The sequence below is a fragment of the Artibeus jamaicensis genome, unplaced genomic scaffold (genome assembly GCF_021234435.1).
Source record: "Artibeus jamaicensis isolate MK-2021 breed Jamaican fruit bat unplaced genomic scaffold, CSHL_Jam_final scaffold_1283, whole genome shotgun sequence".
In the NCBI taxonomy this organism is placed as follows: domain Eukaryota; kingdom Metazoa; phylum Chordata; class Mammalia; order Chiroptera; family Phyllostomidae; genus Artibeus; species Artibeus jamaicensis.
In genome coordinates, this window is record NW_026522028.1 from 554,919 (window position 1) to 581,017 (window position 26,099).

A 26,099-nucleotide genomic window follows, 5' to 3' on the forward strand; every position below is an offset into this window, starting at 1 on the left:
AAAAGACTTAAATATAAGCCTTGATACCATTAAAGTTCTAGAGGAGAACATTGGCAAGAAAATCTCAGATATTTCACGCAGCAGCATATTTACTGATATGTCCCCTAGAGCAAGGAATATAAAGGAAAGAATAAACAAATGGGATCTCATCAAAATAAAAAGCTTCTGCATGGCTAAAGAAAACAATATTAAACTAGTAAGACAAGCAACTGTATGGGAAAGCATATTTGCCAATGATACCACAAAGGTTTAATCTCCAAAATATACAAAGAACTTACACGACTCCACTCTAAGAAGACAACCAACCCAATTAAAAAATGGGAAAAGGACTTGAACAGACACTTCTCCAAGGAGGACATACAGAAGATCCAGAGACACATGAAGAGATGCTCAATATCATTAGCCATCAGAGAGATGCAAATTAAAACCACAATGAGATACCACTTTACACTGGTCAGGATGGCTATCATAAACAAAGCAACAAACAACAAATGTTGGAGAAGTTGTGGGGAAAAGGGGTCCTTAGTTCACTGTTGGTGGGATTGCAGACAGGTACAACCATTATGGAAAACAGTATGGAATTTTCTCAGAAAAATAAAAATTGACCTGCCTTTTGACCCAGCAATTCCACTGCTAGGATTATATCCTAAGAGTCCTAAAACACCAATCCAAAAGAGCCTATGCACCCCATGTTCATAGCAGTACAATTTACAATAGCCAAGAGCTGGAAGCAACCTAGGTGCCTGTCAGTAAATGAATGGATCAAAAAATCGTGGTACATGTACACAATGGAATTCTATGCAGCAGAGAGAAAGAAGGAGCTCCTACCCTTTGCAACAACATGGATGGAACTGGAAAGCATTATGCTGAGTGAAATAGGCCAGGTGTTGAAAGACAAATACCATATGATCTCACCTTTAACAGGAAGCTAAACAACAAAACAAACAAGCAAGCAGAATAAAAACAAAGACACTGAAATAGAGAACAAGGGGACAGTGACCAGAGGGGAGAGGGAATGGAAATTTAGGGGGAAAAAGGGGGAGGGATTTGGAGGAACATGTATGAAAGACACAAGGACAAGAACTAAGGGGGTGGAAATGGGAGGGAGGTGGGGAGTATGGGGCAGGGGGGCTGGGATGGGAGAAATAGAAAGAAAACTGTGCTTGAAAAATAAGTAAATAAAATTTTTAAAAAAGGAATGTGCTTACTAATCATGAAAATGATATCCTGTAGTTCTAGTTCTTTGGGCTTTCTCATTTATCCCATATATAAGACAAGTTAAACATTATGATATGTCTTCCACTGATGAGTGAGTGCAAGTTTCCCAGACAAAACCAGAGCAGACTGGTAGAAGTCCCCCACTGTACCTGGTGCAGTTAGGAATGGGCCAAGCTTTGGAGTGGACTCACTCCTATTCTGTGGAGATCAGACTGGCTAATCTCTGTGTCTACATATTCCCCATCAATTCATCAGGACATATTTGAAGTAGACTTGAAGGATGCTTAGGAACCAACATTAGCCTAAAGCCTTAGAATATGCTGTCTCCACCTGAGTGATTTTGTTACTAAAAAGTTTTTGGTAGAGAGAGCCCATGAAAAAAGCAGAAGCTGAATCTACCAAATGTTCACTGGTTGTTCTAATACTTCCATGTGAGAGTAAACTAATGAATTTATGAAGTATTAGTATATGAGTACATACTGCTTGAAAATCCCTTTAGTTTTTTGGAGGCCACAAAAATGAGAGGGCTGCTTATTACTTTCATTTAGCATTCATGGATCCTGCAAAACATGGTTTCCAATGCCCTAAGCATCACAAACACAATATTAAAAATAACTTGGACTGTAGCATGGAGCATCATGGGCTGGACTGCTGAGGTTTGTACCTAGAAGCAGCTGGTTGGCTGCCTTAGAGGCCAAGGCCACCATGGTGCTGGGAGCTACCATGTGCTCTGTGCTGGCCATGCTGACATCTGGGAACATGGCAAACACAAATTAGAGACACGTACCAGTGAGCTTGTTGTCTTTTTGGGAACTCATTCCCATTAGAGATGAACTTGTGTGAAAAAAGGAGACAGATCCTTAAAAAAGACCCAGCTGCAAAGGACCCTTTGAAAAAGAGGATTGGATGACTATAAAGGCTAGACAGAATTTAGTTCCCATTGAAGATTTTATTATGCCTGTGAGGTTCTTGTATAAAGTAAGATAGTGACTTCAGGTATTGCTTTCCTTTGAGGAGGTTGAGTAGAGAGCTTTGCTCCTGAAGAGCTTTGCTTCTGTACACTCAGTGAGAGCATAAGATGGAGAGGGAAGTCTTCAAGTGCATGCTTGAGGCCCAGCAGGAAGCTCTGCAGGAGCTACAACTTCCATCCCAGGAGTTCCATGTGGAACCCATCAAGCAGGACCCCAGTCTGTTCCCCTTTGAGAGAGAAGGGTCGGATTACACACTACTGCTCTCCAACTACCATCCCCCAAAAGGCAGGTACCATAGATCCACCAAGGTGTACACACAGGTGGAATTCAAGAGGTAGAGCTGTAGGTAGCTGTGGGAACACATTGCCCACAAGAGCCAGAATGACCAGAGCTGAAGCCTGCTTGTCACAGAATTGGGTATGCTGAGAATAAATGTAAGTTTAATAAAAAAAAGAATTTCTATAACATATGCTTAAGAAACATATAGTCAAGTAAGAATTGGCATATGTTTGTCATGGCAAGTTGTAGATGCCAGTTTTATATGCAAGTTCATGCCCTGGGATGGTTGATTTCAAGTGCTTTTACTCATATAAAATTACATATTTGGCTCTCCCCCACCTCATTCCCCATTCTTAAGCTTATGTTATTTAAATATGAATTAAAAAATCAAAATAAGTAAAGACATTATGTTCAGTAAGCACTGTATTATAAACAGGCACCAGGAGAATTTGAGGCTTGATCTGTGCTCACACTGAGCTACAAATGGAGCATTTAGGTGATTCCACACATATCAAACTCAAAAACTATATATCTAGTACTCAGTGAATAGAAGCTCTGGTATTTTCTTGGCCCAAATTCTTCACACCATTTCCTCCATGTTCCACCTGGCTTTGCATAAGTAGAACCAACCCAAATTTCTTAAAGACATTTATTTGTCCCAAAGTATATCCTCCATAGTTACTGCTTCCACTATGACTGCAGGCATAAGGGCTAGGATGGTTGATTGGGGCCATATTGTTAATGGCAGGTTGGCAAAGGGGGATATAAGTGGTGGGACAGTCAGTGAATAGGATGCTGCTCTCCTGTTGGAGGTGGGTTGAACTCAGACTTAATTAAGAGCTTTAGAAAGAAGAGGTGATCCCCAGAGAACTGACCAGCTTGACTTTTGGGTGACATGAAGGAGATAAAAGATGATATATTTTAAATGTCACCATAGTTCTAGCCAAGATATTAATAAGGACTGAATTTACCTTTTCACATAAAACAACTAAAAAAATGGGAAAAACTGGTTTTCAAGGTATCATGCAACGAGAGACGGTGATTGTTGAAATTTATAAAACAAATTGAACAACCTAACTATTGATGAGATGGATGAGGTCAATATGATTAAAAAGTGGCAACAGATTTCAAAAGTTGGGAGATAGGACAGGTCATGTGCCATGAAAGCAAGGAGGCTCTCAGACAAGCCAAGATTGTAAAGATAGATGAAGAGTGGATACTTTAGTTTGCATTTTTCTTTCGATTTTTGTTTTCGTTTTTGTTCTGTCTTGGAGATACACTCCAAGTTTACAGGTGTGTTGGAGTGTTTGGCCACAGTGCAATTTGTGGCCAAAGATCAGTAAATCAGGACAAGGAAAGATAATTTTCAAAACATCATACATGGACCAGTGGCGGCTTTACTTTAAAGGGAACTCAGATCAAAACAGTTTAAAGTTAAGACTGAACAATTTTCCCTACAAAGTTATTGAGATGTATTTCATTTTCTCTTATAGTAGATCTTTATAGCCCAAAGTGTTGTAGAGGAGTGGCCATTGTCCACTGAGTTGAGGTAGTAAATATCTCAACCTGAATCCCACTATCTCTTTCATCTTTAAAGTAGAGTTGAAAAGCAGATGTCTAAGAACGGTTCTCATTTGTCTGTGTTTGGGACATTTTCTCACTATTCTCAGTGACCCAAGAAGAAATTTCACAAGCTATCAACATTATTTAAATACTCATGAAAATAAAAAGAAAACTTTAGTTTCAACATAAACACATAGGCACTCCTTCTCACTAAATTCTCTCCCAGCTTTATGACATTCATTTGTTCACTTATACTTGGGATTTCTGCCAAGTATAAGTGAAATAAGACATGTTTATGACTAAGACTTACTTTCATAGCTTCAAAAAACTTTCAGCTAGATACTTAAGAAACTTAATATCTTCCTTCCATAAAAGTCACTGCAATTCATGGAGAGAGCAATGTCAAGAAATTTGAATTTCTTGTGGTTGCAGAGTTACAATCAGTATTTTACAGTTAGGGGATCTATTAATAACTCCATCAGTTCTCTCTTGAGTTTGCCTGAAGAGTAACTTGATTTCTTTGACCTGCTTTCATACCTTTTGCCTATGGTGTTCTCCTATAGGGTTTTATATTAGCTCTCCCAGTGGAAAATACAAAAGACTCTCATAAATTAGGGCTTGACATTTAAAATGTTCATTGCTTGTCTGATATATGTTTTGCAGATATTTTATCTCATTATGTAGATTACCTTTTCAATTTGTTGATAATTTCCTTTGTCATACAGAAGCTTTTTAGTTTGATGTCATCCCACTTATTGATTTTTGCTCTTGGTGCCTGAGCTTTTGGTGTCATGTCCAGAAAATTCATTGCTAAGAGCAACGTCAAGGAGTTTTCCCCTATGTTTTCTTCTAGGAGTTTTATGGTTTCAGGTCTTGAATTTAAGACTCTAACCTGTTTTGAGTTAATTTTTGTATATTGTGTAAGATGAAGGTCTAATTTAATTCTTTTGCATGCCAATAATCTGTTTGCCCAACATTATTAATTGAAGAGCCTATCTTTTTTCCATTATGCATTCTTGGTACACTTGACAAAGCAAGTACTATATAATTTCACTTATATATAATGGGTTTGCTAGGGGCTGGGAGATAGGGAAAATGGAGAGATGTTGGCCAAAGGATAAAGATTTTCAATGATAACATGAATAAGTTCTGGGACCTAATGTAGAACATAGTTACTACAGTTCCTAATACTATACTGTGTATTTGAAATTTGCTAAGAGACTAGATCATAGCTGTTCTCACCACACACAAGAAGTAGTAACTATGTGAGGTGATGAATGCATTAATCAGTTGATTGTGGTAATATTTTCACAATTTATATGCATATCAAACCATTACATTGTATACCTTAAATATACACAATTTTTATTTGTAAATTATACCTCATGCCCTGGCTGGCGTAGCTCAGTGGATTGAGCACAGGCTGCGAACCAAAGGGTCGCCAGTTCGATTCCCAGTCAGGGCACATGCCTGGGTTGCAGGCCAAGTCCCCCAGTGGTGGCCACATGACAGGCAACCACACATTGATGTTTCTCTCCCTTTCTTCTTCCTTTCCTCTCTCTCTCTAAAAATAAATAAATGAAATTAAAAAAAATTATACCTCAGATTATATATACGTATAATCCAGGGAGAAATGAGATAAACTGAACATTCATACCTTCATAAAATTCCCACTTGGCAATGAAATCCAAGAGTGTTTTGTCACTAGCTATGCAATCTATTTGAGTTTTAAAATTTGCCCCAACATGCACTGTCAAAACTTAGATAATTTGGCTTTCTTTTGAACATGTTACCAGCAGAATATTAATTCTTAGATGACTTAGCTCAAAGTTCAATTCTAGAAGAGCTTCAGGCAACACCCACAAACTCCTATGACAGATTCTAATGAGAAACAAAAAATATATTATTCCTATAATCCCCAAGCTTCAAGCACTGCTTTGGGCCTACAGGGAAGAATGGCAGTGAAACAAATGCTATTGTAACTCTTCCATCATGTGAATTCTATATTGCTTCTTTACCAGACCTACAAACTCCCATTTGACAGCCCTAACATCAGCCAGTATATTGTATTTCCTGATATTTATTAGGTATCTAAAAATATTTGTATGGCAAAATTAATCAGTATAAAAACTCAGAAAATCTAAAAAATTGTTAAGAGGAAAATAACCTATAGTTCTATACTCTACAGAGAATTTAATTATGTCTTGTTTCTGCTATATTATTTTGACCATCTTTTCATATCCTTAAACATTCTGTAAAGTCCATTTTAATGATTGTAAAGTGTTTTACCATTTTCAGGTGATACATTATTTAATTCCATCTCTATCTCCAGAAATATGTTTTAACATATTTAATATTGTAATATGGTGCATGTGTTGGAACTAATCCTCTGACTTACAGTACATATATGCTTTATTTATGTGTTTATCCTTTTGATTGTCTGATATCTTTGTCTTGGCTCACCAACACACTTTATCACTCTCCTGCAAACAATGAATAGTCAAATGAATAGTCAAACTCTGGAGCTAAAGATTATAATGAAATCATCAAGGGATGATTTCATGACCTAAGCAAATAAATCCAAGGCATTTTCTGGTTTCATAGAGAGATGGTAGAAGAATAAGAAATGCTCTTTTACCTCTAGAGTTGCTAAAGCAGAGACCATGGGAATCTGCAGCTGCTGGGGGTCATCTTTTTTTTCTTTGAGAGGAAACCTGTTTGAAGAATAAAGTCAAGTTAAACTAGCAAATAAGAATGATAGATGAAGTCCAGGGGAGTCTAGGCATGTTCTGGTTCTAATTACCGGACCTTGGGCCCTGGGTGTTGCAACTCTCTCTTCAATTATATGAAGTTTAGAATTCTTTCCAGTGTTACATTTCCACTTTTTGCTTAACTTATTTTGATTTGAGCAACCTTAACTTACAAATGAAAAATAAGGTTTGTTTATGTTGGCATCCATGAGTTCCTTTTGAGGACCACATTAAAGAAGCAGAATCTATGTCTCAAAGAATACTAACAGTTCAAAGCTCTTGAAATATATTGCAAAATTGAATTCCAGAAAATTAACATCAATTTGTACTACACTAGTAATGAATATATGTCACAGATAAGTTTCTGAAAAATCTCCAAATGATGCATCTGTGAGTTTGAGGCCATTTATAATTCTTAATTTTCACTTTTATACTCCACCAATAATTATAGAGCAGCTGCTACAGTGTACCAGTAATTGTCCATGAATTAGAGTACAAAGATGAAGAATACATAAGCCTAATTTAAAGGAGATCACATTCAGTGAACAAAGTAGACTTCCCATCCAAATATATAATGATATGATCAGTGATGTAACAATAACATGCTTGAAAAGTGAGCAAACAGAAGACCATCAGCACCTGGACTAACTATGCAGGATTCATTAAATATATACAATCTTAAGAGTTTTCCCATAAGAAGGAATAAGAACTATGAAGCAGGCATGTCCATAGAAAGGATTTAAGAAAGCCTCAGGACCCCTAACAGTATTGAAGGAAGGTATTTATCTCCCCAAGATAGTCATTAAACACTGGAGGAGGTGACTGCTTCTTCAAATGAGAAGTTGGCAATGCAAGACTTCAAGGAAGATGAAGAATCAAGGAAACAAGATACCACAAAAGGTATGCAACAATATTTCAGTAACTGATTCCATAGAAATGGAGATCCATCGTTTACCCAATAAATAATTCAAAATGTCTGTTTTAACAAAGTTCAGTGAGCTATAAGAAAATACAGAAAGACAATTCAGTGAAATCAGAAAAACAACACATGAACAAAATGAGTTTAACAGAGATAGAAATCATAAAAACAATAACTGTAACAGAAACTCTGGAGCTAAAGATTATAATGAAGAAATAAACAAATGCAATAGGAAGCATCAATTTCAGAGAGAATCAAGCAGATGAAACACTCCTTGAAGCAGAATACAGATCATTTGAAATTATGTAGTCACAGAAGAAAAAGACAAAAGAATGAAAAAGGGTGAAAAAGCCTATATGAACTATGAATTACTATTAAGAGAGATAATCTAAAAATATCATTAAGAGAAACTATCTAAGGATATTGTTAAGAGAACATCTATACATTATTAGAGTTCCAGAAGGAGAAGAAAGTGTAAAAGCCAACAGAAAGTTTATTTAAATAAATAATTGCTGAGGACATCTTAAATCTGGGGAGAGATTTGAATATCCAACTTCATGATGTTCATAAATCTCCCCAGAATATCAACACAAAATGTTCTTCTATAAGAAACATCATTTTTTAAAAATGTCTAAAATCAAAGACAAGCAGGCCATCTTAAAAGTAGCAAGAGAGGAAAAAAATCCTTACATTCATGGGGACATTCAGAAGGCTGTCTGCATATTCTTTTTAACAGAAATCTTGCAAGCCGGGAGGGAGTGGAATGATTTAATACCAAAAGAAAAAAACCCCTGCAAACCAAGAATATTTTATCTGGCAAAGTTGTCCTTCAGAAATGAAAAACAGACTTTCCCAAATAAACAAAAGTCAAGGGAGTTCATCACCACCACACCTGTCTTACAAGAAATGCTGAAAGAAACTATTTCTGCAGATCATATGATCTTATAGATGGAAAATCTTAAAGACTCCAGCAGAAAACTGTTAGAATTAATAAATGTGAAAAGCAGGTTTCTTTCTGGAAAACTTCTTGAAGACCCTATATTTAAACATTTGATGGATCTTACAATAACTTTTTATTTAGGAAAAAAGGGTTTCCTATGCATTTTATGCACTATCTGCATATTTAACAATATCATTCCCTTTGATTTGCCCTGTTTTCATCATTTCTCTAATCACACCATCATTTCCTTTGAGAGGCTTCACCTTCTATTCATGATGGTGAGGCACAGTAGGGTAGCAAGAATACCTCTTGCGGCTCCATTTGTGCTTTCTCGAGTCTGTGCATCATAAATCAGGATTCTGACTGAAGACAGTCTCTCCTCGCCTGACTGTCATGCTGGGCGCACAGTCTCAGAGCAACCCATGTAATAGGAACACTCTTGACAACTTGGCCCCTCCTGGACGGCCCGTCCCTTCTAAGCCCAAGTCCACAATCATGTAGCTTCTTGGCTTTTCCTAGAATGTAATGACGGCATTGAAGAATGTTTCTCTCTCCCTTCATTCTTGCTGCCTTCTTGTAGGAGTTTATGGGAATATACACAGTAAATTGCCCTAGAAGGCTGTAAGACCCCCTCTTTTTATGATCCTTCATATATTCTGACATTTAGGAATAAAGATTGGTACTTGTCCTGGTAGTTAGGACATCCCCAAAGTAGCAGATAGCCTGCATTTACTTGAAGGGTGGGCTTGCTGGAGAGGTTTCACATCAGTTTGTAAGTCACAAAACATGTCTTTATTTTGCTTTGATTTTTTGTTCTTGTTAAATAAAATAAGAAATTACTTCCAAAATATTCATGGTCATTACAGTCCTTAGGAAAGGGGTATTCTGTTGGTAATATTTCTTTTTTAAAAGATTTTATTTATTCATTTTTAAAGAAAGGGGAAGGGAGGGAGAAAGAGATGGAGAGAAATATCAGTGTGCAGTTGTCTTTTGCTCATCCTTTACTGCAGACCTGGCTGGCAACCCAGGCATGTGCCCTGACTCAGAATCAAACTAGGTACCCTTTGGTTCACAATCCAGAACTCAATCCACTAAGCCACACCACCCAGGACCCATTAGTAATATTTCCATGGGTATATGAATAAGCAATGACAATTTATCAAGAAAAATATGTCCTATTCTAATAATAATTACTGTTTGCATTAATGTTGCCCTGTCACACAATTCTCAATTTAGGTGTTTATGCACATTTTCAGATAAAATTTTAAACTGCTTTAATAAAGAGATAATCTTCATTCTGGGTTTTGTTCACCTAAGACACTTAGCAAAGTTGTGTATGTGTTCACATACATGTATATATACTAAATATACCATATATATACACATTTTATGTATATATCTTATTTTATATACTTTATAATAAATATATTACATGTATGCATAGCTTGTATAGCTTAAAGATACATATGTGTATTATACCTCATATAGATGTTACAATTAATATTTTACATTGGAAATGGTTCCCATTGTAATAGACTAAATTATTATTAATTACATATATTAATGCTTATATTTATACTAAATTCATTTTTCATACTTGTGATTCTTATGTATATTTACATATGTGTATGCTAAATAGATTACATGTATGATAAGTAGATCACATGTATATTATATTCTACTATATATTTCTATTATATATACATGCTAAATATATCACATAAGCATATCTCATATGTCTGACATATATGCTTATCTTATATAGCTTGTAGGATATATATATGCATATAGTATATCTCACATATATCTTATATTTAATATTTTCATACTTGGTGTGATTCTTATTTTAACAGACTTAATGTTATCCTTTAGGAAGTGAAAGCCAAATTAAAAGATTTAGAATCTTAAAGATACATGCTTTCAAATATTAATGATGTTATGAATTCCTAAGCTGTGTGCTAAATAAAGAAGCCTAATATTATTGTTCAACAGAGACAAGTGACAAAAAGAGTTCACGCTTTTCTTCAAAGCAATTATAGAGGTTCTTTGATACATTTTTATAATCCAATTAGTTTATTTTTTTATAATCAAAAGTTTGAACTGTACCATAAGTGCATTTTTAAAACAAAAGAACACATGGAATGGCAAAATCTCCCCAGGACAGGGAAAAAAGGGAAATCAATAAATTCATGGCAATACATTCTTTACCATGAAACCGTGATTTCTGTCCCTTTTTGTTATTTTCTGCATAGTATCCTCTATTCCCTCATAACATCATAAGCATTACACCCAAGCCATCTAAACAGGCACACTTTCCCAATATGATTTTGAAACTTTATTGGTCATGCTAAATTAATTTTAGCCTACGATATAGAGTACATGTTCTTATGTCTCAGAAATGTATTTGTTCATCTTTAGGTGTTTCTAGGAATAAATTACTTTGCTGCATAATGCAACATAATTTCACACCTCATTGTGTTCTTTATACTGATTGAATTTGTCTAAGAGAGAGGTTTAGAAAGTTAACACCTAAAACATCAATATCAAAGAACCTACGCACCCCAATGTTCATAGCAGCACAATTTACAATAGCCAAGAGTTGGAAGCAACCTAGGTGCCCATCAAATGAATGAATAGATCAAAAAATTGTGGTACATATACACAATGGAATTCTATGCTGCAGAGAGAAAGAAGGAGCTACTACCTTTTGCAACAGCATGGATGGAACTGGAAAGCATTATGCTGACTGAAGGGGAGGCTGGGATGGGAAAAATAGACAAAAAACTGTACTTGAAAAATAACTAAATAAAATTAATTAAAAAAAAAGAAAGTTAACACCTTCAAATCTCCAAACCCAGTGAATTCATATTACCCATCAAACAGACATGGTGTGACCCACAGAACTGACAAGGGAAAACTTGGGCCAACTGCTAAAAAGAAATAGCATTTTAAATATTTGTAAGTTTCCATCATTAAGAAAAAAATGATTCCTCTTTTCATTTAAGCTAACAGTTTTAAGTGGGATAGTAGAAAATATAATTTTCTTATAATTTTTGAAATGATATTGTCACATTCACAATTTACTTAATTCATGTCCTGTAAATATGTAATGTAGCTAGAGTATCTAAATCTTCTGTTATTCCTCAATAAAATATTGAACTGTAACTCTCAACATTTACAGAAATAGGAATGTTGTATCTTTAGAGAAGTTATGACCAGCTGAGTTGTGTGGGAAAACAAGCAGAGCAAGCTAAAAGTTAATGTGATGTTACTTTGTTTGCTAATGCAGATAAATCTACTCCTAATAAAAGCCAGGGGTCTGCTGCAAAATGCAGTTACACAGAAAAGCTGATTCTGATGTAGGTGCTATGACTTCAGATCATCGGGGAAGCATAGGTAATTGAAATCTTTAAATCATTTCCTCATTTTATTTCTGATGTTCATTTCTACCTTTTTCCAAAATAAATATTGTAGCATACCTATTGTGTTGTAACTTTAAATGATAAATCTAATGGTAAATAGAGGCACTTGGATTTACATTTTTTTAGAATTGGCAAACTGTTCCATCATTTATTTTCAAAATAATTATTGAGCATCTGGTGCATGTGCTACTACTGGGTTAGAACTGTGAGAAGACTTTCGCAGCCTGAGCCCGAACAGAACTTACAGCCCAGCTGCTGTGTGTTTATGCATTTCTCTAGTCCAAGGACAGCCACAGCACTGTCCTCTAACTAACTAACAGCTGCCTCCATACCAGAGGGGTGATCTGTGGCTGTGGCACAGGACTTTCTTGTTTAGAAGACTTCTCATTTGGTGAAGTGAGACATCTCATTGTGGGTGAGTCTGCCAATGCTGCCAGCAACTCTATTCCCAGAAACAAATCTCAGTGGACTGAGCACCAGCCTGCAAACCAAAGGGTCACCTGTTCAATTCCCAGTCAGGGCATATGACTGAGTTGCAGAACAGGTTCCCAGTAGCGGGCATGTGAGAGACAATTGATCTATGCATCTCTCACACATTGATGTTTCTCTCTCTCTTTCTCCCCCTATTTCCCCTAAAAACAAAATCTTTAAAAAATAATTTATAAGGAGAATCTCCATTCCTAAGGTGTCATCCTCTCTGTTCCTGGAAAAGAAGAATGACTAAAATTCTAGAAAGTGTTATCTATTGAGAAGGCGAGGACTTAAATATGCACAACAACCATATCCTTATTTACTCTGCTTTTCCTAGTAATCTCCCATAAGTGACTCCCAACCATAACATCGTTTTTCTTCAGCTGGAGATGGTATTTAAGTTGGAGGCTTGGGCTGTTTTGGGAATTAGTTTTTCTGACTTTCTCCCATGTATACAGTAGCTATACATGTGATTAAACTTCTGTTTAGTTTTTTCCTATTAATATATCTTATTATTACAGAGGACTCTCAGCCAAAAACATAGAATGGTAGAGAAAAAAAATTGTTTTCCTCCTCCGCAAAAGTATCTTTAGTAACCCACTTGCATATTTGAAAAGAAATGGATGGGATTTTGTCACATTTTACAAACTTAGAAGGAAATCCATATCTGACTGTGAACCATCTCTGATTTTAAAACTGCCATTTAGTTGGTTAGGTCATTTTGAATTGAATCCTGCAAGTTTTCTAACTGTTAAAGGGCACGCGTTTACATAACATTCAAGCACAAGATGCTTCACAGCAATATATGGTTGTCCAAGTGGAATTTGCAGAAAAACACACAGTACATTAGTAAATGATTCACAACCCTAACACACACAGGCCTATAAATATTTTAATTCATTGTTTTCTGGCTTTGGATATCACATATTTAGCATCGACCCTTTTATTGTGCTTTAAAAAAAGTTTGTATATTAGAGACAGAGTTCCAACTATTTTTTAAAGTGTTGAAAACAGATGAAATGGTATTAGATTGAACCATAAGAAATTGCCACTTGCCAAGTCAAAACCATTCCAATATAGGTACATCCTACTTTGGAATCTCTCAAGAGAATCTCAGGACAGAGTCTACTTCTAGAAAGCACAGTTTGTATTGCATCCATATGTTTTTTTCCTGTAGATAAGAGACACATTTTTCATTTACACCCATAACTTTATTGATTTGGATATTTTGGGTATGTCAGCTATTTCTTGTGTAGTAGAATGTTGTTTGTTCTCAGTGTCTTGATTTGATCTCTATCAACTTCAACTGGTCTGCTAGATCATGGAGCATTGTCCAGTAAGAAGTCTCTAGCATGAAACTTCATAAACTACTTTTGCCATGTTCATCAGTCACAGCACCTTCTCCATACACTGCACAAATCTTTTTTTTATATTTCAGTTGCATTTTTACCTTTCTTGAAATAATAAAGCATAATATGCCAAAAATGTTGGACATTTTCTTCTATCTTCAATATTAAAATGGCTACACAAAAATATACCAATTTTCATAAGTTTTTTTAATGTACACTAATATGACAGCTGTCATAATACAACCTAACAAAATTTCTTCAAATGAAGTTAAAGACAACTAAGTGCTATGAGAGCCATCTTGAGGGGAAAAAAAAACAATCTTTTTGGCCAATTCAATATGTTTGGGAGTTTTCGTGAAGTATGTCTGTTGACTATTTTTTTTTGAAAGGCATATGAGCAAGTCCAGTGGTATTTACACTGACTTACAGCTGTGTGACTGCCCTTATGTTAGCTTTTTCAAGCTACTGAAGTCGGCTGATGTTTGATTTTTCTATAATTTTTAAAGGTATTATCATTGTTTATTTCTATTTCCATTGAGTGACATGTCCTAATTATAAGACTCAAGTTGCTCAGGGAGCTTGTTAAATGCAGATTCCTGGAACAATTCCCAGATATACTGGGGCCTGTGCTTTAGTTATCTTGAGATGCTATAACAAAATACTATAGACTAGGTGGCTTAAACAACAGATGTTTATTTCTCACATTTCTGGAGGCTGGGAAATCCAAGATTCAGGTCCTGGCAGATTAAGTGCCTGGTAAGATCCTACTTCCTAGCTTCAAATGTTCTCTCTCCGTCTCTCTTCCCCTCACCCCCTTCTTATAAGGGCACTAATTGTGTGACGAAGACACCATCCTCATGACCTAATTCCTAATGTAAACCAAGTTACCTCTGGGGCTGCGACACCACCTCCTGGCACTACACTCAGCACAAGTGGTGGGCTCAGCATGGTGGCTCCTTCCACTGGGGCTCCAGCACTGTGGGAGGCACTACTGGGGCTGTCAGGCTTGGCTAGGAGCCAGTGCCACAAGGTGGGGACATCATGGAGCCAAGGTGGACCAACAGGGATCCCCGTGACCCACACACTGCATGCTCCAGTTGGCACAAGCTGGTCCTGCTGCAGCCACCTGTGCTGCTGACACTCTGGGTACACAGGGCGAGGGACTGCAGCTGCAGCTAGAGAATGAGGGGCTGTAGCTTGCAAGAGGAAAGTGTATGGCTGTAACAGATAATTTCTGTTTTCTACTATGGCTTCATCAGATAATATCTACTTTCTATTTTAGTGACTGCATCTTGCTGCAACACCACCTGCCAGAAGGTGGGAACCCACTGTTATAAAATAGCTTTGAAACACGGTGTGTGACTTATGGGGCTTATGGTATCCCATTTCCATGGTGATGCAACTGCCTTGTGTCCTATCAGGATTTGTTTATAGATCCTTTGTGGCATTGGCCCTGGGAAGTTAATGCAAACCCAGCATGATAAGGAATATGACTGCTTCCTGCTCTTAATTCCTGCAGCAAGGCCTATTGGGTTATTCTTGCCTAGTTGGAGAGAAAGTTTTCAAAGACCAAAACATACAATTATGATCATTTGCCCAGGATATCTGTTATAGCATTTTGAGATTAAGCCTGGTCAACTCTCCCTGGGACAGTTTACAATGTCTTCTACACATTCCCAGACATTCTGCTAGAAGTTATCCTTGTAGATGACTACAGTGATGGAGAGCACCCGAAGGGGTGCCTGGCCAGTGAGCTGTGGGGGTTGCCCAAGGTGTGTCCCTGCCAACAAGAAGGAGGGCTTGGTGCCAGCCTGGTTGCTAGGGGCTTCTGCAGCAAAGTGCCACATCCTGACCTCTGTGGTTTGCCACTGTGAGTGTACAAGGAGTGGCCGGAGCCACTGATGCAAAGGATCCACAAAGAGGACTCAGTAGAGGTGTGCCTCATGATTGATGTAATCAATGGTGTCAAGGTAAGAAACATTCAAACCTGTAGAGAACTTCTATGAGTTCATTTGAGGCAAACTGATGACAATTGCCAAGAAGCAATATCTCAACAGATTGGGAAATGCTCTGCAAAATGTCAGTTTTGTACCTTACTTTATATGTTATAATCACATTGTTACAGAACAGAGGTCCAAGGGGGGCAATATTTGGCCCACCCAGGGATGCCAAAAACTGTTACAGAACAACAGGCCTCCCCACACCACAAGGACAGCATAACTAATACCATCCTGACCACCTACTGGGCTCATCTGTCCGCTGCCAGAGGAAAAGACATCTCTCAATACCAGAGACTTGTGAAAAGGAAAGAAAAGATTTATTTAAAGCTATAGACTTAAAGTAGTGACCATTAAAATATCAAAGTCTTTTAGGATAACCACAGAAGCCCACAGTGCTTCCTTCTCCCCTTGCCCTAATTTGGGGTACTGTCCGTAACTCTGGAAAAGAAGCACACGTCCATGTTTCAGGCCACTGGTACCATCAGCTGTGTTGCCATCCAGTCAGGATCTCTGATTCTGGCACTGTGAGAAGGTGCCACAAAGCCATGTAAAGCCACGTGGCGATTCTCTGCTACCCCCAGCTGCGGGGGTCCCCACTCTGTCCAAAAACACATGGCTCTCTGTCTGCACTGCCACAGCTGCATGGTTCCCTCTCCTTCTCACATAGCTGTAGGGGTCCCCACTCTGGCAAAGCCACGTGGTACTCCCCCTTCTTCTTACATGGATGCAGTGTCTGGGTTTTAAATCCCTGCGTCAGTCCTCCTTTGCAACCCCATTTCCAACTCCTCCTACAATCAATTACACTTGCCAGCATTCCTGTGTTATTCCAAGTTTACTGGGCTTCCTTTGGGAGTCTGGGCAGGTACAGCCCCATGGTGTGGAGCCAATCATCTCCAAGCTCCCACGAAGGAGCTGTAAATCAAGGGACCTGCCTCCAGTTATGTCTTGGGTTGAAGTCACTTCCATCCCTATGGATCAGAGCATGGCCACAGCTATTTAACATATCTGTGCAGCCAGTTAAATGTTATAGATATGTTAAATGATCATGCCAGAGGTTAGCTGCAAAGCTGTTGCTATGCAAAACAGCTCTCAATGGCCCTGCTCCATTTGTCCCTTCCCCAACTTACACCTGTGGGTGGGGGGAGTAAAGTGGTAAGGACATCTTATATGTCTTTCTAATATTCCCTGGACACCCTGAGTTCTGAACATCCATTCCAAATCCCTTTTTGGGGCCCCCCTCTTGGCTGCACCCTGTTTCAACATGAGAGAGCGCAAGGGGGTTATATGAAATTCATTGGTGATAGATTAGGGAGGGGGGCTTGATAAAGGGGAGAAGCCTCTGGGGATTGGATGAAAAATAAAACAATACACACAAACTTCTTTTATACAGTTGAGTACAGGATAGTTACAGTCAACACAATAATAATAACAGTGAGGGGATTTGTGGCCTCTGCTCTGATGTGTTTGTTGTTCCTGGGGAAAAGGGAAATTACCTTGACATTTCAAAGGCTTGTTTATTAGGTATGTTGCCCTAGGTGCAAAAAGAAAATAGACAGGCTTAATTAAGGTAAAGATGGACATTTCTGAGGGAAGAATCCAGCCTAGGACAGGAGTACTGGCCATAAGCTGCTTTTAGTTAAATAGATTTTCATCTTAGACCATCCTTTGTAGTTACTTTTGGTCTCTGAGTTTGCATGGCCACCGCTATGCAGACCTCCTCAGAATTTGGCAGGTCAGCATGTGGCCCCCTTTTCTGTCCACAACTGGAATACCTTTGAGTGCCCGGATTACTCCAGAGAAACCCAGATTGGAGATTTCCCCTGGAGGATGGTGTTCATGTGGCACATGGTTCTGAGAAGGAGTGGCTGAAGATGGGGTTCCCCATCGATGTCACCAGATCTCCCACAGTGACTGGTAGCCTTTTTGCTGTAAGAAATATTTTGAATATCTGAGGTCTTATGATACAGGAATGGAAGTTTGGGGCAGAGAAAAATGTGAATTCTCCTTTAGGATCGGGTAGTGCAGTGGGACCCTGGAGACACACCCCTGTGCTCACATTGGCCACACTTTCCCCTAGTGAGCTCCCTACTGCAAAAAGTCTCAGGCTAAGAGTGTCCGTGCAGATGAGGTGTGGGTGGATGAATTTAAAGAGCTGTATTATCACTCCATTCTCTGTGCACCAGATGAGAGTGGGAGTAAAGGCTTTCAGTTCTCAGATGCAGCATATAACATTTTGCTATTATTGTAGCCCAAACCTGTAGCTCCTCTGAAGATGGTAAATTGTTACCTACTCTCTTTGAGCAGAACATAAATTTCACGTGTTTTTTGTTCTAGATAAATTGATTATTTTGAAAGGAGGCAAGCTTTAAGAAAAAAGTTTTTTTATCTGATATGTAATAAAATAAAACTAAATAATGACATATGAAAAAGAGCTTTACTACCATCTCAATCCCCACACCCACTTGGAACCACTTGGGGATGTGGCAGACAAGAAGCTCTGTGCCAAGCTTCAGTGAAAGGAGTTCAAGTGGTTTTTGGAGATCATGTATCCAGAACTGCATGTACCTGAAGACAGTCCTGGCTTCACTGGGATGCTCCACAGCAAAGTACTAAAAGATTACTGCTTTGACTATAACCTTCCCAACAAACACAAACTCACTGGATACCAGGTCCTCCTGTACCTCTGTCACGGGACGAGTCAGAACCAGTTTTTTTGAGTACATGTCCCATAATGAAATTCACTATAACATCTACCATCTAGAGGCCTGCGTAGCTGTGGAGGCAGTAACAGATATCCTCATTGTACATCTCTGTGAGGAACTGGCCCCTAGAGCACCAGAAGTTTATCCTGCAGGTGGGTGGTTCTTTATTTCACATGCAATCCAAGAAATGTGTTCAGGTTGAGAGGAAGGCATTTAGCAACAGATTCATACCACTCTTACGAGACTGTACCAACTTGGAACATCAGAAATGGTTCTTTTAAAAATATATGTCAGAAAGTGTCACAAAGTGTCACTGTATTGTACCAAGAAGACCAGCATAGGAGGTAGGGAGCCGCAGGACTTAGCCCAACAGGGATAAGTATAGGCTAAGTATACTGACAGACCTACCAAAAACATGGCTGCTCCATTTTTATAAGGAAATCACTGTGCAACTTGTGAAAGTGATTTGGAATATGGTAAGAATGTGAATGAGCTTTGTAATGATTTTAAAAACTTTAAAGTTGTTTCCAAATACCCTATTTTCAAAGGGTAATCATAAAATGTTAACTGTTGGTAGTCAGGAAATAAAAAACCTTTACATATTTTCCTCTCAAAATGTGTATTCTACTATTGTACCTTTTATTTTCCCTAACAAAAAAACTACATGTTTTATTTTGGTATGTGCAAGTATTTGCAGATAGGAAGATGTTTGTATGTATTGAAACTAGACTCATGTAATGTACTTTGCATAAATTGATAATACTTCAAATATTGGTTTAGATTTTTCTCACTGTGGACAGATGGGCAATGGGAACATTGCACTAATTCTTTTCATGTCATTGAGATAATCTAGATTTATTTAATAAAGAATGCTATGTGATTGAAAAAAAGACAGAATTACCTCCCAAGGATGCTTTCTTCAAATGCCACAATAAATTTGGGTAGATACAAACACTCAGCCTACAACAGGGTGAGAACAAGGAATTGCACTTCTAAACTAATTTCCAGAGTAAAAATTAAATACATCATTTTTGAGACCATGTTACATACTTTTTACATGTCTTCAAATTTAAAACTCAGAGCAATTGTATGTGATACATTTTATAACTGGTATTTTATTTATTTTATTAAAAAATTTTATTTAGTTATTTTCAAATACAGTTTTTTGTCTATTTCTCCCATCCCAGCCACAACCCCCGCCCCATGCTCCCCACCTCCCTCCCATTTCCACCCACCCCTTAGTTATCATCCCTGTGTTTTTCCTATTTGTTCCTCCAAATCACTCCCCCTTTTTCCCCTTAAATTCCCTTCCCTCTCCCCTCTGGTCACTGTCCCCTTGTTCTCCATTTCAGTGTCTTTGTTTTTATTCTGTTTGCTTGTTTGTTTTATTCTTTAGCTTCCTGTTAAAGGTGAGATCATATGGTATTTGTCTTTCAACACCTGGCCTATTTCACTCAGCATAATGCTTTCCAGTTCCATCCATGTTGTTGCAAAGGGTAGTAGCTCCTTCTTTCTCTCTGCTGCATAGAATTCCATTGTGTATATGTACCACAATTTTTTGATCCATTCATTTACTGATGGGCACCTAGGTTGCTTCCAGCTCTTGGCTATTGTAAATTGTACTGCTATGAACATTGTGGTTGCATAGGTTCTTTGATATTGATGTTTTAGGATTCTTAGAATATAATCCTAGCAGTGGAATTGCTGGGTCAAAAGGCAGGTCGATTTTTATTTTTCTGTGAAAATTCCATACTGTTTTCCATAATGGTTGTACCAGTCTGCACTCCCACCAACAGTGAACTAAGGACCCCCTTTCCCCACATCCTCTCCAACATTTGTTGTTTGTTGCTTTATGATAGCCATCCTGACCGGTATAAAGTGGTATCTCATTGTACTTTTAATTTGCATCTCTCTGATAGCTAATGATATTCAGCATCTCTTCATGTGTCTCTGGATCCTCTGTATGTCCTCCTTGGAGAAGTGTCTGTTCAAGTCCTTTTCCCATTTTCTAATTGGGTTGGGTGTCTTCTTAGAGTGGAATTGTGTAAGTTCTTTGTATATTTTGGAGATTAAACCTTTGTCTGTGGTATCATTGGCAAATATGTTTTCCCATACAATTGGTTGTCTTGCTAATTTAATACTGTTTTCTTTAGCCATGCAGAAGCTTTTTATTTTGATGAGATCCCATTTTTTATTCTTTCCTTTATATTCCTTGCTCTAGGGCACATATCAGTAAATATGCTGCTGCGTGAAATATCTGAGATTTTCCTGCCTATGTTCTCCTCTAGGACTTTAATGGTGTCATAGCTTATATTTAAGTCTCTTACCCACCTTGAATTTATTTTGGTGTATGGCGTAAGTTGGTGCTCAAGTTTCATTTTTTTTGCATATAGCTGTCCAGTTCTCCCAACACCATTTGTTGAAGAGGCTATCTTTACTCCACTTTATGTTACTGTCCCCTTTGTTGAATATTAATTGACTGTGGAGATTTGGGTTTATTTCTGGGCTCTCTGTTCTGTTCCATTGGTCTATGTGCCTGTTTTTATGCCAGTACCAGGCTGTTTTGATTAAAGTGGCCTTGTAATAGAGTTTGATATCAGGTATTGTGATCCCTCCTATTTTGTTATTTCTCAAGAGTGCAGCTGCTATTCGGGGTCGTTTATGGTTCCATATAAATTTTTGAAGTGTTTGTTCTATGTCTGTGAAATATGCCATTGGTACTTTAATAGGGATTGCATTGAATCTGTAAATTGCTTTGGGTAGTATGGACATTTTGATGATGTTAATTCTTCCAATCCATGAACCAGGTATATGTTTCCATTTGTTTGTGTCTTTCTTGATTCCTTTCTTCAGTGTTTTCTCATTTTCTGCATACAGGTCTTTTACCTCCTTAGTTCATTCCCAGGTATTTTATTTTTGTTTTTGCTATATCAAATGGGATTTTTCCTTGATTTCTGCTTCTGCTGATTCATGTTGGTATACAAAAATGCCTTTGATTTCCGGATATTGACTTTGTAACCAGCTGTTTTGCCAAATTAATTAATTAGTTCGAGCAGTTTTTTGGTAGAGTGTATAGGATTTTCCATGCACACTATCATGTCATCTGCAAACAGTGACAGTTTTGTTTCCTCCTTTCCTATTTGGATGCCTTTTATTTCCTGTTCTTGCCTGATTGCTGTGACGAAAACTTCCAATACTATATTGAATAGAGGTGGTGAAAGTGGACATCCTTGTCTTGTTCCTGATCGTAGTAGAAAAGCTTTTAGTTTTTGCCCATTGAGTATAATTTTGGCTGTAAGTCTCTCATAAATGGCTTTTATTATATTGAGGAATGCTCCCTGTATTCCCACTTTGCTGAGTGTTTTTATCATACATGGGTGCTGTACCTCATCAAAAGCTTTTTCTGTATCTATTGATATGATCATGTGGTTTTTGTCTTTGCTTTTGTTTATGTGATGAATTACATTTACTGATATGCGAATATTGAACCATCCTTGAATCCCTGGGATGAATCCCACTTGGTCATGGTGTATGATCTTTTGGATATATTGTTGGATGCGATTTGCCAATATTTTGTTGAGGATTTTAGCGTCTATATTCATCAGTGATATTGGCTTGAAGTTTTCTTTCCTTGTTGTGTCTCTATCTGGTTTTGGAATTAGGATGATGCTGGCTTCATAAAAAGATTTTGGGAGTTTTCCATCCTTCTGGATTTTTTGGAAAAGTCTGTGGAGAATAGGGGTTAGCTCTTCCTTAAATGCTTTGTAGAATTCTCCTGTGAACCCATCTGGTCCGGGGCTTTTGTGTGATGAGAGTTTTTTGATTACTGCCTCAATTTCTTTAGCTGTTATTCGTCTATTCAGGTTTTCTGCTTCTTTTTCATTGAGTTTTGGAAGATTATATTTTTCTAGAAATGTGTCCATTTCCCCTAGGTTCTCAAATTTCTTGGCATACAGTTCTTCATAGTAATTTCTTACAATCCCTTCTATTTCTGTGGTATCAGTTGTAATCTCTCCTCTTTTGTTTCTGATTGTGTTTATTTGTGTTCTCTCTCTTCTTTTCTTGATGAGCCTACTTAAAGGCTTGTGTATTTTGTTTATCTTCTCAAAGAACCAACTCCTGGATTCATTGATCCTTAAAATTGTGCTTTTAGTTTCTATGCCATTTAGTTCTGCTCTGATATTGGTTATTTCCTTCCTTCTACTTGCTCTGGGCTGTCTTTGTTGTTGTTCCTCGAGTTCTTGCAGTTATAGGCTTAGGTTGTTTGTTTGAAATGTTTCTATCTTCTTTAGGTGGGCCTGTATTGATATATACTTCCCTCTAAGGACTGCCTTCACTGTGTTCCATAAGTTTTGGGTTATTGTGAGATCATTTTCATTTGTTTCCAGAACCGTTTTGATTTCTTCTCTAATTTCATTCTTGACCCAGTCATTGTTTAATAGCATACCATTCAGTCTCCATGATTTTGGGTGTTTTGAGTTTTTTTCCTTTGGGGTTGGTTTCCAATTTCAGTCCCTTGTGGTCAGAGAAGATGCTTGGTATGATTTCAATTTTCTTGAATTTTTTGGGGCTAGTTTTGTGTCCTATCACGTGGTCTATCTTTAAAAATGCTCCATGTGCATTTGAAAAGAATGTGTATTTAGCTTCTTTGGAATGAAGGGCTCTATATATATCAGTTAAGTCCATTTCATCTAGAGAGTTGTTTAATGCCACAATATCTTTGCTGATATTTTGTTTGGAAGATCTGTCCATTTTTGACAGTGGGGTGTTAAAATCCCCTACTATTATTGTGTTGCTGTCAATATCTTTCTTGAAGTCCTCTAAGAGTTTCTTGATATATTTGGGTGCCCCTATGTTGGGTGCATATATATTTACAATGTTAATGTCTTCTTGGTGGATTCTTCCCTTAAGTATAATGAAGTGACCTTCTGGGTCTCTCTTTATGGCCCTTTTTTTTTGAAGTCTATTTTGTCAGATATGAGAATTGCTACCCCAGCTTTTTTTTTCTTGTTCATTTGCTTGGAAAACTTGTTTCCAGCCTTTCACTTTTAGTGTGTGATGGTCTTTTGTCCTGAGGTGGGTCTCTTGTAGGCAGCAATATGTGTGGGTCATGCTTTTTTATCCATTGAGCTATTCTGTGTTTTTTGATTGGAGCATTTAATCCATTTACATTTAAGGTTATTATTGATAGGTACTTATTCATTGCCAGTTTTGTACCTGGGTTTCTCTCTGTCTCTCTCTTTTCCTTCCTTCCCTTAAAGCAGTCCTTTTAGTATTCCTTGTAGAGCTGGTTTGGTTCCTTCCTTCCCTTAAAGCAGTCCTTTTAGTATTCCTTGTAGAGCTGGTTTGGTAGAGGTGTATTCTTTTAGGCTTCTTTGGTCTTGGAAGCTCTTTATTTGGCCATCTATCTTTACTGAGAGCCTTGCTTGGTAATGTAGCCTTGGTTGTAGGCCTCTGGTTCTCATTACTTGGAATATTTCTTGCCATTCTCTTCTTGCTTGAAGTGTTTCCATTGAGAAGTCAGTAGCTAACCTTGTTGAGGCTCCCTTGTATGTTACTTCTTTTTTCTCCCTTGCTGCCTTTAAGATTCTCTCTTTGTCTTGGAATTTTGCCATTTTGATGATGATATGTCTTGAAGTGGGCCTCCTTGGGTTCCTCTTGATTGGGACTCTCTGTGATTCCTGGATTTGTGTGACTTTTTCTCTCATCGAATTAGGGGAATTTTCTCTCATTACTCTTTCAGCTATGTTTTCTATCCCTTGTTCTTCTTCTCCTTCTGGTATCCCTATTATTTGGATGTTATTACATTTCATATTGTCTTGCATTTCTCTTAACCCCTCTGCATTCTTTCTGAGCCTCTTTTCATTTTCTTGCTCTTTCTGTGAGATGCTTTCTACCTTGTCCTCCAACTCACTAATCATATCCTGCGCTTCATCTATCCTACTTTTGAAACTTTCTACTGTGTTCGTCAATTCGGAAATTGTATTCTTCATTTCCTCCTGTCCCTTGCTGATATTTTCTATTTCCTTTTTCATGTTGATGTAGTTTGCAGAGAGATCATTGTAGTTCCCCTGTAGTTTCTGATAGCTCATTGTGAGCTCTTTGAACTTCATAACAACCAGTGGTTTGAATTCAATATCTGATAGTTGATTAGCCTCTATTTCATCTAACATTCTTTCTGAAGTTTCTGCTTTTTCTTTCATTGGGGGTTGTTTCTTTGTCTTCCCATTGTTTCAGACTCTTCTTGTAAGTCTCAGCTTCTAAAATTGATCTGTTCTGACTGCCTGAGTTTATGGTGTGAACTTCTGTGGTATAATACTTGTGAATTTCAGTGGTGCAGACTCCTTGAGGTATCTTGATGTTCTCCATCTCCACCTACTCTCACGCTGATCCTCGTGCTGGTCCCTGAGCTGGTTGCCTACCACTGCTGAGTGTCCTGGCTTCTGTAGCCAACCCCTCTGGCACCGAGTCCCATTGCTATGGCAGCAGTACAGAGAATGCCCGGCTCCCGGCTCCTGTAGCTGACTCCTCTGGGGCCCAGGTCCATCACAGGGGCTTGTAGTGTCTGGCTCCCGTACCTGACTCCCCGACTCCCAGGCCCAATGCTATGGCGGTGGCACAGGAGCCGTGTGTGTCCCAGCTCCAGTAGCTGACTCTGCCACTGTCTGTTATTTCAGCATCGGTCACAATCTCTGGTCTTTTAATTTCATAAATGCTGGGTAACCGATGGTTTATTGTGCTGTTTCTTTATAGATCTGCCAGGATTTTCACCCAGGAGTACGGGAGCTAGAATCTGCTCCATCCTACTCCTTCGCCATCTTCCTGGAAACACTATAACTGGTATTTTAAAAAGGAGGACTGAGAATTCAGCAGTACTGAAGAATTTGCCAACGTCTGACAGCTACAAAGTTCAGAGTGATTTCAAATTTGTGATTTCACTGCCATGTTTCAAGCCCTTTGTTTGCCTATTAGTTTTTATCATTTAGGATCCTTCTGCACATCAGTCTAAGTCAAAAAACAGCAGCTTTACTGTATTAAGGCTAGAAAGATATTGGCTATCTGAAAAGAACAGCTGCGTTCTGGGAAAAAATATACGTGATTGGTAATTCTAAGTATGAGTCAAAAGTACTATAGTAAGAAATCATCCAAAGAACATAAAGAACTATTTGAAACATCTATTCTTCATCATGATAATTTGTCAGGCATTGGCTGAGGATAGAAATGCTGGGAACTGCCCTGCCTGGTTTCAGGAGCTGTAACCACCCCCCATGGCTAAGGCTGAGTGAGCGACCTTCGGACCATAAGCCAGGAGACAAAGCTTATCTCCCTGGCAGGAGCTCCGCTTCTGCTCCTTTTTTCATAACTGGCCCCCAATGCTTGATCAGTTAGCCAATATCAGGTAAGATTCCCCAAGGGGGGAATGACCTAAGACAGGCATGACCACATGAAGGCCCCGGGAAGGACTTGGGGGACTATGGAGAAGGGGGGTGATGGGCCCTTGTCCCTCGGTTTTGA

General features: G+C 38.1%; 2 pseudogenes; both read left to right on the plus strand.

Annotated features, from left to right (window-relative positions):
• Nucleotides 1-1,966: 1,966 nt before the first annotated feature.
• LOC119059922 (39S ribosomal protein L40, mitochondrial-like) lies at nt 1,967-2,527 on the plus strand (annotated as a pseudogene).
• Nucleotides 2,528-2,570: 43 nt separating this feature from the next.
• LOC119059924 (polypeptide N-acetylgalactosaminyltransferase 12-like) lies at nt 2,571-18,865 on the plus strand (annotated as a pseudogene).
• Nucleotides 18,866-26,099: the final 7,234 nt, after the last annotated feature.